Genomic DNA, 11,686 nt, shown 5'->3' on the forward strand with positions numbered 1-11,686 from the left:
AGTTCGTCAGGAACGAAATCCTTCACTGACTCCCTTTTAAGAAAAGACAAGTGGTGAATCAACCTAAATTCAACACCCACCTTTCAGGGGACCACCCCTAATGGGGACACCCCAAGATTCGGGAAGGGCGGCTCCGGGAAGGGCCCAAGGCCCCTCCCCACGGCCACCTCTTATGCTATTCTGGACCGAACAATGCCGTCATGTCCCACAACCAATCTGAGGTTGTCGAACCCAAAGGCTTGCTCGAACCCCCCATGTAAGGGATCCTGAATCCCTTGGAGAAACCTAGCAAGAGAGCGGCCGCTCTCGAGCGAGGGTGGTCGTCCCTCAACCAACCCCCGTGTTGTTGTTGTCGTTGTTTTTGTAAATTAATTGGGCTGGGCCCAGTTACCCCCCCAGTAGGTGGGGTTTGTACCCTGGACCCCCTCCCCTCCTAACCATCCCCTTTGAGGGGCAGGGGCACATTGAAGCGGCATGGGAGCCCCGCCCTCCCGCACGCATGGCTGTACATACAAAAGGGGGGAAACAAGCCCCCCTGCAGCAAACCCATGCATGCAGCGAACGGGTCCCACACTGTGGTGGCCCCCATGTCCAATCTCCCTGGCCCCGACGGGTAAGCAGTCAAAAAAAGGGGGGCGGAGGCCCTATGGCCTGCGTTGGTGGGGTCAAACCCCCCGCCCCGACACACCAGGCCCTGGCAAAAAGCTGCCCCAGGGGCCTGTGCTCCCGCACTAGGAGCCAGCGGGGGGGAGGGGGCAAACCTGGCTACAGGTGCCCCCCCCCCCCGAAAAAACCCCAAGAAACTGGGACCGAGTGGCAACAACATTTAAATAATTAATGTATACCATAACTGAACTGAAGTTTGGCTGTGATTTTACTGAAATAGTAAAGGCTTGGAGCAAACTTCCAGCAGACCCGGTAGATGAATCCACATCAACAGAATTCAAACATGCCTGGGATAAACATATATCCATCCCAAGATAAAATACAGAAAACAGAACAAGGGCAGACTAGAAGGACCAATGGGTCTTTTCTTGCCGATATATGTCCATGTTTTCATATAAATAGATGAAATAATTTCAACCATAATCAGTCCCATTATTATTATTAGTAATATGTTCTTGTGTACACCATGGTTCTTATTTTTACACCTGAAGGAACCGGGGCCACCCAGGCCCCAAGAGGGCAGCAAAAGGCCTCTGCCCAAACAGGCAGCGCAGCAGCAGGAAGCTGCCGCCAAGGGCCCAACTGCCCTCCGTTTTTATTTTATTTCTTAGTTTATTTCTTATTGGTTTTCGGGGGCCACGAACCGGGGGGGGGGCCGCGCACACGCGAGCCCTCCCCCGAGCCCCCACGTCCCCAAGGGGGCTACCCGAATGATCCCCCCGTAGGAAATAGGCGGGGGGACAACAGCCAACGGCTCAAGGCCCGGCCGTCCCGCCAGACTCGAAGCCCCCAAGCCACTCCACGAGCCTCCGATGAGGCTGTCAAGATGGCGGCCGTAACACGCGGCCGCCTTTTACAGGTCGGAGGGTGGGGTGCTCACGCGGGACTCCCTCCGAAAGGCCGTTGCTGCCCACCGATCGAAGAGGGGCAGACCGCCAGCCTCGGATGGGCTGAAGCCTGCTGCCCGCAACGAGCAGCAGTCGCCTCAAGCCTCCGACGAGGCTTCCGAAATGACGGCCGCTCCACGCGGCCGCCGAAAGGCTCCAAGAGCAGACAGCCAAGTGTCTGCTCCTTTGACTGGGTCCGGGCGAACAGGCTTGGCCCAGGGCCTGCGGCCCTTAAATAGGGCCAGCAAGCCCCGCCCGGTCCCCACGTCATTCCAGGCCACGTGGGCCTGGCTTTCCCGGCCGAAATCTCGTCTCGCGAGATTTCGGCCGAAAACAAAATGGCGGCTGCCATGAAGAGTCCGGTGTCTGCCCGGCCCTTCCGCAAAAGCGCCGTGGCCGGTAAGTCGAGCCGGCGATAATATTTTTAAATATCATAATACCGCCGTTGGAAACATGAAGCACTTGAGGTTCAGAATAAAACCTAATTTTGCGTCATTTGAAAATAGCCAAAAACTTTACAAGGTTGTTCTTTATGTAATTCTGAAAAAAGACACCACTAGTTTAAAAAGGCACAAACAGATGATCCATTATATTTTCAGATATTTGGGAGCATCTTTTGGGAACCAGATATGGATGTTGTATAGCTTTAATAGGACTGATTTCAGTCAACATTTCATTTACTGGAATACATTTCACTTATTAATCTATCCGAGACAAGCAGTCTTTCAAATTTTGCTAATAATATTAATAAGAAATGCAAATACATGTATAGTTTTTGTGTAGATATTAGACTCTTAGCAGCAAATGCATTAGCATAATTTTTAGAAAATGAATTTAGATGTGAAACAAATTATTACAAATATTGAAAATGCATAAAAATATAGCAGAAAAAGCAAGATATCTCATTTTTGATTATTTAATTATTTATTAATTAAATAATTATTTTCGCATTTGATTATATATATATATTTGTTTTCGTAAATTTTCACGGGTATATGTATGTAGATTGTTCTGAGTTCGGGTTTTGCCCTGCGTAATATTTTGCATGTCTATGCGACGTTTCGGCGAAATCACATTCACCATCATCAGGCTGAAGTTCCAATCTTTGTGTTGTTGTAAATGGAATGTTAGCAACTGTCATTTCTTCCTAGTATATAGTGTGGGGGTGGAGATTTGTTTTGAATGTAGCAAATAGATTGGGTGATTATGTTTCAGTGATCTGATTGGTTGGTGTAATCATAATTATTAGAAGGAATGACATGGAGATTTTTATGAAGTGTTTTGTTTAAGGCTGATTTCCAAATATAAAATTTTAGAGTGTCTGTAAGAGTCTTTGATGCTGGCTTCAACTTGGCTGATGCTAAGGTAGTTGACTTTGCGGCAGCTTTGGAGTCAACCGTCCATCAGATTGAAACCACAGAGGAAACAAAGAACTCCATTAGGCAACGCATAACAGGACTTCTTGCCAATCACAGACCATGTAAGACTTTGTCAACATCAGAAACATCAGCCCTCCAAGAATTAAGGAAGGACAATTCGATCATGGTGCTACCAGCAGATAAAGGTAGGGCAACTGTAATTATGGATAGGGTAGATTACAACAACAAAGCCCACAACCTTCTTAATGACAGGAGTGCTTACCAACCTCTTGATAAAGATCCCATGGTATCATTCAAAAACCAAATTAATAAAATGATGGACAAACTTAAGAGACAAGGCAAATTGGATGAGGAAGTGATAAGAAGGATCCGTCCGAAAGATTCAGCCATGGCACGATTCTATGGCTTACCCAAAATTCATAAGGCGGAGGTACCCTTACGCCCCATTGTTTCTCTCCGTGGTACCCCTACATTTGGTTTGGCCAAATGGCTACATGGCCAAATACAATGTCTGATTGAAGGGACCACCACCACCGTATGTTCGGCTACGGACTTTTTAGAACAGCTTAAAGGGGTGGTGGTGGAGGAAGATGAGGTAATGGTATCATTTGACGTTATTTCACTATTTACATCTATCCCCCAGGATCTAGCAATTCAAACTATTAACAATTTATTGGCAACAACAGAACCAAGACATTGTAAGGCCCCCAGTACGGATGACCTCATCCAGTTATTGAAATTCTGCCTAAAAACATACTTTACATTCAACGGCCAGATATACGAACAAGTAAAGGGCACACCGATGGGATCCCCAATTTCGGGCGTGATTGCAGAAGCAGTTCTCCAGCAATTGGAAAGAGAAGCCATGGAAATATACAAACCCAAGTTCTGGGCACGCTACGTCGATGACACGTTTACCATCATTAAACAACGTGATAAAATTAGGTTCATGGGAATTCTCAACTCCATATATCCGGATATTCAGTTCACGATGGAGGAGGAGGCCAATGGTAAACTGGCCTTTCTGGATGTACAGATCAACCGGAACCCAGATGGAAGCATCGACACGGAGGTATACCGGAAGACCACCAGCACGGACCGCATGTTACACAACGAAAGCAATCACCCCAACGCACATAAAGTCAGCTGTATACGGACATTATTTAACAGAATCAATACTCACTGTAGCACACGGGCAGCCAAACAAAAAGAACGAGCGTATCTTTACCAAACTTTTATACGTCATGGCTACTCGAGAGCTTTTATTCAACGGTGCACCACACCCAGACCCCGACAACCTACTGAAAGCGCAAACGAAACATCAGCGTGGAGGGTACTCCCGTACATACAAGGGGTATCCGAAACAGCCGCACGCATACTGGCACCCCATGGGGTCAAAGTAGCGCACAGGCCGGATCAAACTTTGAGAAAATCAGTAATGCGCCCGAAGGAAACCTTAGTGAAGGAGGAGTCCTCCTCAGTAATTTACCGTATAAACTGCAATAATTGGGTGCACCACTATGTGGGTGAAACGGCTAAAAGATTGAGAACTCGTATACACGAACACAAATTGGCGGTCCGACGTCAGGAACAACGCTCCCAGATTTGGACACACATGGAGGAGCAGGATCATGGCTTCGATTTCCAGGGAACTGAGATTCTGGCGCGAGATGAAACCAAGGGAGGTCGCCTCCTAAAAGAAGCCTGGTTCTCCAACGAAAATTCTTTAAATAGACATATTGATATGCCATCAGCATACCAGGCTTTAAGGCACCAACAACGACTTAAAGGAGATAGGTCATTAGGATTGGATAAAGCCCCTAACAGAATTCTCCAGGTCAGGCATAGAAACCAGCTAAATGAGGGTGGAGCAACCCCTAGTGGGAAACAAGGGAACATACTGGAGCAACACGGAGGTAGAGGGGGAGGGGCACAATGCAGGTTTAACGCAGGGGACAAGGGGGGATTAGAACAGTGCAGACCTAGGACGAGGGCATGGGCAAAAAAATTGCAAGAGCAGACATGTACCACCATAGAAAGCAACAACGGTAATGGGTGGAAGGAAGTAATATCAAATACCTCTAAAGCATTGCCTCGTAACACCACCTCCTCCCTTGGGGAGGGAAATAGGCAACAGACACGAGTAAAAGCGGTAGTTCCCCCTTTAACCAGCATGATTAAGCCTACAATTAGGCTTGCTGCAGAGGGGAGGGAAGGGTGTGGCCCAGTGACGCGGGCTATGAGCAGACTGAGTAAGGCTTTATAAATGTGATTGTCTCCCATGGCATTTTAATACTCTGACGAAGTTAGCAGCACGCTAACGAAAGCTAAGTTGTTTTATTAAAGTTTTTATGTTCCGGTGATCGAGATGGCTGCTGCCTCATCATTCACACACACACACACACACACACACACACACACACACACACACACATATATATATATATATATATATATATAATATAAAATTCAGCAAAAACCGCCTGCTACCACATGAATCCCAGCAACCGATAAGGTCCCACAGAGTTGGCCTTCTCCAGGTCCCGTCGACTAAACAATGTCGTTTGGTGGGCCCCAGGGGAAGAGCCTTCTCTGTGGTGGCCCCAGCCTTCAACTCCCCCCAGATATTAGAACTGCCCCCACCCTCCTTGTCTTTCGTAAACTACTCAAGACCCACCTATACCTCCAGGCATGGGGGAGTTGAGACACCTTTCCCCAAGGCTCTTTATATTTTATGTTTGATATGTATATGTTGTTTGGTTTTCAACTATGATAGGGTTTTATATGCTTCTTTTTAATATTAGATTTGTTTCGCTATAATGTTGTTTTTTATTATTGTGAGCCACCCTGAGTCTTCGGAGAGGGGCGGCATATAAATTTAACAAATTATTATTATTATTATTATTATTATTATTATTATTATTATTAAATTATTATATACTCACTGGGTATATATATCATACCCAGTGAGGGTGTGGCTAGCTGATGAGGCCAGAACAAGGCCGAAATAGACCTATCCTAGTCTCCCTTAATTTTCAAATTCAGCAAAACCACGTGAGACACACACAAATACACACACACACACATATGAAAGTTTTAGGCATGCTACAAACAATAGACACTTTGTAATTAATTAGCTCCACACTTTCATTTTTCATTTGTCAGTTGTGATTATAAACTGTCACCTTTTAAAATCAGTATTCATATTTACAAAATGTATTCTTTGATCAAGTGATGCAGAGATTATCTGCTTCAGCTATACTGACACCAGAAGGACATATTTCCTAGCTACTAATTACTAGGAGTGTGTATAAGTTATGAGATTTAGTGCCCAGTGATTCAGAAAACATCCTGATTTTGTTTAGATTAAATCAAGGCTATTTGATTAGTCTCAAGGGCAAACACAAGATTAGATTCAAGAATATAACCTTCATGTCTATCCTTGGAAAGAATAAGAAATAGAAAAATTATTCTAATATTTAAATTTATTTTTTTATCAGAATAAGCATATGAGTGCAGTCAAAACAGTTCCAACAGGATATATGTGTACACTACACAATAATTCATACACCAGAAGAGAGGTACCAAGAATAATAACTTTCTGCTAATGCATTATGCACAAATAAACTTAAATATTAATATGAAAAAATAAGGTTTTGATTCAAAAGAAAAACCTAATAGTACTACAGTAGTAATTGGTCTTTGGGTATTATTATGACTTTATAATTATCAGCTAAACTACTTCCTCTTATTCAAAACTCTGGTGGTAGAGAAGCCAGCAGAGTAAATGTGGAATTTTATTAGTTATCCTGCTGGTTAGCTGACATATTAGTCTCACAATAGTCCAAAGAAAAAAGCAAAAATTGTGTTGAAATGGGGGAGTAGAAGAAAGGTAGAGGAACTTCCCTGTGATTATTAGATAGGGACAGAAAGGCCAGTAAGAGAAAGCAACAATGTAATTTCATACATGGGAAAAGGCAATGGTAAATTAAATTATGTCTGTATTTTATCAAGTAAACATAAACAGATAAGATAAAGTCATAATAATAAAGCATCTGACAATGAGCCCTTTATATGTTGAATGGCACTAAACATGCTATCAAATAGAGGATTACTAATGACAATAACTTCTATCAAGCTGAATTAAAGTATGTAAGATTTAAAATCCAAATTTTCAAAACAGAACTACAGTAGAGGATGGAATGTAAAAATGAATAAGGGAAATGTCAACACAGCAAAAGATGAAATAAATCAACTGCACACTTTCCTCTTAGACACAGAAAGTTGAAATGGACATTTTGAGCCACATTATCATATTGTTTAATATTGAGAGTGCAAAAAAAGGTGGTGGTGGTGTTGCTTTCATAGTAAGAGAGGATATGGCAAGGACATGTATATCAATTAAATTTAAAGCAGAAAGATGTGGTCAGATGTTGAATGAAGAAGAGCTCACAAAGTACTTGTGTCAAGTTTCAAATCAAACCTAATTTTACATAGCTTCTTCTCTGCAAACACTGATTTATTAACCAGAGCATACAAAACATTCATCGGACCTATTCTAGAATACAGCTCACCTGTATAGAATCCACACTGCATATCAGAAATTAATACAATTGAAGGAGTCCAGAAATACTTCACAAGAAAAATCCTTCACTCCTCCTCACGTAACAAATTACCCTACTCCTCCAGACTTCAAATACTACATCTAGAAAATTTACAACTACGTCATCTCCAAATTGATTTAACTGTTGTTCATAAAATCATACATCACAATGTACTCCCTGTCAGTGACTACTTCACCTTTAACAACAACAACAACACAAGAGTATGTAATAGATACAAACTGAATGTAAATCGCTCCAAACTTGACTGCAGAAAATATGATTTCAACAATAGAGTGATCACCACCTGGAACTCATTACCTAACTCTGTTGTTGCTTCCCCCAACCCCAAAATCTTCAACCTTACATTATCAACAATCGACCTCTCCCCTTTTCTAAGAGGTCTGTAAGATGCACTTTTGTGCCTAATGTCCCTGTCCTATTGCCTTATTATCCTTTCTATTACTACGTTCTACTTATGTTATGTTATGTTAATATGTACTATAATACTATACTTGTTTGATAAATAAATAAATAAATACATACATACATAAAGTAAGTGTTATGACCAGAAGATTCCACAATATTCTGTAACTGGGTAAAGTTTAAAAGTAGAGTTGTTAAGCAGAAATAGCTGTTTGTATAAGGAGTTGTTTACCTGCTTCTCATTGGCTGCTGCGGTTTGGTGCCAATCTTTGTAGAGCTGTCAGGCGTCGCTTGTTGCCGGGTGAAACAGTATAAAAGGAAAGTGCCACCAGTGTTACGCGCTTCTCTCTAGCTCGCGTCTGAGTGAAAGTGTATCCGCGTATAGTTAGTCTCCTGCAGAAAATAAAGATTTAAAGTTAACCACCGTGTTCTCGGTCATTTCAGTAAGTAAGTAAGTAAGTAAGTAAGTAAGTAAGTAAGTAAGTAAGTAAGTAAGTAAGTAAGTAGAATAAAGCCAATTAGCTTCTATGAAATGATCATGAGGAAAGTCATAGTTTCCAAGGAGAATAAGAGGAATCACTTCAAAATCTGGAATTTCATAGACAGGGAAACAGAGGACTCTTCCTTGAATGAAAATAAACAAATAAAACAGGTAAAATAAAACAAAACAAAAATGTTGTTAAGAATATATATGAAAACAAACTGGATGCCAGAACAAAGGGGGTAGGGGTGTTTCTCAAAGAGAGAGAGAAAACAGAAACCCAAATCAAGACTGCGGGAAGAAGCTTAAAGAATTTCAGAGAACTTTTAGAACAGATTAGAACAGTGGTGGGTTGCTGCTAGTTCAGATGGGTTCTTTAGAACTGGTAGTGGAAATTTGACTCCACTCGCTGAACCGGCAGTGATGACTGGTTATCCATATTGCCAAACCAGTCCAAAGGCTTCTGCACATGCGCAGGGGGTCATATTCAGGAAGGGATGTGCTGTGTCTGCATAGCAATAGCCGGCTGTCAGATTCGAGCTCGCGTATCCCTCTCCAGGGTCCTGATTGGCCGCATAAGCATAGTTACTGTTAAAGTGGGAACCTTCCTTTGTATGTGATTGGTAGTTGCCTCAGAAGGCGTCCTGTATATAAGTCTGTGTACTCTTGTGTATTTTCTTAAGCCTGTACCTGCCCTGTTGGCACGTTCTGATTAAACTCACCTGTTCTGGTTAAAAGGCCTCAGTTATTATACTGGCGACGAGATTTCAGCCCTGCATTTCCATCTCGCATCTGTGTCTGCAGTAAGTGACAATGTCTGTACAGCTTACTTTTCCCCCTTTCAACCCACAAGGGGAGACCTGGGATTCCTACGTTGCCCGCTTCGACTGTTTTCTAATTTCAAATGGGTATACCGAGATTTCTGGGGACCGGAAAAGATCTTATTTTCTCGGTTTCTGCGGCCCCGAGATGTTCGAGACTGCCAGAGCTTTATTCGCTCCCGTCTCTATCCACGATGTGCCTTGGGAGACTTTCCTGTCAACTCTCCAAGATCACTATGCCCCAGCCCCGTCCCGTTGTGCCCGGCGCTACGTTTTTTATCAGAGGAACCAGGCAGAGGGTGAATCCATTAATGAGTTTGTGGCCGCTCTCCGCCGGGCTGCATTATATTGCGAGTTCACGGATTTAAATGATTACTTGCTGGACAGGCTAGTGTTCGGAGTCCGGGATGGCCGCCTTAAACGCCGTTTGCTGGCCACCCGGGATTTGACCTTTCAGACAGCTTTAGCTGAAGCTCGTGCTTTTGAGCTTTCCACACTATCTCTGGCAGCCATGGATAGCTCGGTGAACGCGACAGTTAAAGTGCCAGCGGTGCCAGAGAACCCGAAAGCCGCTACAGAAAAGGAGGGCGGCAGCGAAGTTGAGGAGGAGGAGGTATGCCGGCTGGGCGCTTCTAGGGGTCGTGAGCCTCCTGCCAGCCGCCCCCGGGCCCCTCTGTCCCCATGCAGGGGTTGCGGGGGAAACCATTATAGGTCAAATTGCTCGTTTAAAGAAGCGGCTTGCCGGCGTTGCGGGGCCAGGGGCCACATTGCGAGAGTCTGCCGTTCCCGGAGATCCCCTCCAGCCGCCCCTAGAGAGCAGAGGGAGTTCCAAGGCTTCAATCCCCGTTGGCAGAGGAGATTTTCTTCCACTAAGAGGGATGACTGCAATGCCATCTATAGCTGCCCGCGCCCAGCGTCTACGTTTGTGAGGAAAACCTCAGGCTCTTCTGACAAGATCTCCGTGACAGTTCGTTTGGGAGGCGTGAATTGCTCCATGCAAGTGGACACGGGCTCCGCGCATTCATTGGTTTCCTGGGCCACCATCAAGAAATGCATGCCCGGATTGAGCAGGAATCGGTTGCAGCCATGTACTGTGACTTTACGGGACTACCAAGGGGCGCCCATTCCGGTGTTGGGGGAAGGGAGATTCCCTGTCATATTCAAATCGTTCATGGGCAGGTTGCCTCTGATGGTGGTGGACGGGCCATTTTCCAGCCTCCTGGGTTTAGACTGGTTTAAGGCTTTGGGTTTTTCTGTGGCAGGGGTGAACGCTGTGAGAGGGGAATCCGTATTCCAAGGGCTTACTAAGGAATTCCCCTCCGTCTTTGATGACAAGCTGGGTTGCTACACGGGAACCCCGATTACTTTTAGCCTTGATCCCAAAGTGCCAGCAGTGAGACTGAAGCCCCGCAGGGTGCCCATTCCCCTCAGGCCAAAAGTTGATGCCGAATTGGACCATCTGATTGCACAAGGGGTGTTAGAGCCGGTTGACCAGGCTGTCTGGGAGACCCCACTGGTCATCGCTTTCAAAGGGGATGGGGGATTGAGGCTGTGCGGGGATTATAAGTGCACTGTTAATAAGGCCCTGGCTCACCACTCATACCCGCTCCCAGTGGTGCAGCAGTTACTTCACACTCTGGGTAATGGTAAGATCTTTGCCAAGCTTGATTTATCCCAGGCTTACCAACAGCTCCCCGTAGACCCCTTGACAGCAGAAGCCCAGGCGATCATAACGCATAGGGGGGTGTTCAGGTGCCACAGGCTACAATTTGGGGTCTCTATTGCACCGGGGTTGTTCCAGGGGTTGATGGAACGGTTGCTGTATGGGCTGGAAGGCACGGTGCCCTACTTTGACGACGTCCTGGTCTCGGGGAGTTCCGAGGACGAACTTCTTCGCAGGGTTAAGAAGGTATTGCTCAAATTCCAAGAAGCGGGACTGAAGCTCAAATCGAAAAAGTGTGTCTTTGGGGTTCCAGAGGTTGACTTCCTGGGATTCAGGGTGGATGAAAAGGGAATCCATCCCACCCCTGAAAAGACTAGGGCCATTTGGGATGCCCCCAGACCCCAGTCGAAGGAGGAGCTGCAGGCTTTCCTGGGTCTCTTGAATTTCTACGCGGTGTTTATCCCGCACAAGGCTTCGGTGGCAGAGCCGTTGCATAGGCTTCTGGACAAGCGGTCTGTTTGGCACTGGGGGGAGCGGGAGGAAGCCTCTTTCAGAGGGGTCAAAGGAATACTCACCTCAAACAGTGTCCTGGCTCAGTATTCCCCTAGTCTGCCATTAGTTCTCACCTGTGACGCTTCCAGGTACGGAGTGGGTGCAGTCCTCAGCCACAGATTGCCAAATGGCTCGGAAGCCCCTTTGGCGTTTTTTTCTCGGACTTTGGCCGCAGCAGAAAGGAACTATGGCCAAATAGATAAGGAGGCA

This window comes from Erythrolamprus reginae, chromosome 4, assembly GCF_031021105.1.
Source record: "Erythrolamprus reginae isolate rEryReg1 chromosome 4, rEryReg1.hap1, whole genome shotgun sequence".
NCBI classification, from domain to species: Eukaryota; Metazoa; Chordata; class Lepidosauria; order Squamata; family Dipsadidae; genus Erythrolamprus; species Erythrolamprus reginae.